Genomic DNA, 625 nt, shown 5'->3' with positions numbered 1-625 from the left:
GTCCGCAAAGGGCACCGGGGGTGAGTGGGGCGTGGGAGGGGCGGGCCGGGGAGGGGTTCTGCTGTTTGCCCTTTGGTACCTGCCGAATCGGGCACCTGAGAAGGCAAAATCCTGCTCAAAAAATAAAAACACAGAAGCATGTGGAAAAACCACGTTAGGAGCGAGGGTGCGAGCAGGGCAGGAGGGAAGCGTGTTGGGCAGAGGGAGCCGCGCGTGCAACGCCCCGGGGGAGTGACACTTTCTGCTCGGACAGCTACGCCGCTGGGAGTTGGAGCTCCCCTGGGCCTGGGCCCCCGCCCCGGCTCCCGCCCCCGCCCACGCCCCCGCCCCGACTCCCGCCGCGCCCCCGCCCCGGCTCCCGCCCGCGCCCCCGCCCCCGCCCCGACTCCCGCCGCGCCCCCGCCCCGGCTCCCGCCCCCGCCCCCGCCCCCGCCCCGACTCCCGCCGCGCCCCCGCCCCGGCTCCCGCCCGCGCCCCCGCCCCCGCCCCGGCTCCCGCCAGGACCTCGGCCCCAGTCCAAAGTGTGGGCGTGGCCTGTAAGCTGCCTGGCACCGCCCCTGAGAGGGCGTGAGGGCGGGGCCCGGTGTGCCCCGCCCCTCTCCGGCCCAGGCCCCGCCCCCGTAAG

The sequence above is a fragment of the Saimiri boliviensis genome, chromosome 2 (genome assembly GCF_048565385.1).
Source record: "Saimiri boliviensis isolate mSaiBol1 chromosome 2, mSaiBol1.pri, whole genome shotgun sequence".
In the NCBI taxonomy this organism is placed as follows: domain Eukaryota; kingdom Metazoa; phylum Chordata; class Mammalia; order Primates; family Cebidae; genus Saimiri; species Saimiri boliviensis.
The sequence above is the reverse complement of the archived record's forward strand: the minus strand, read 5'-3'. Positions refer to the sequence as shown.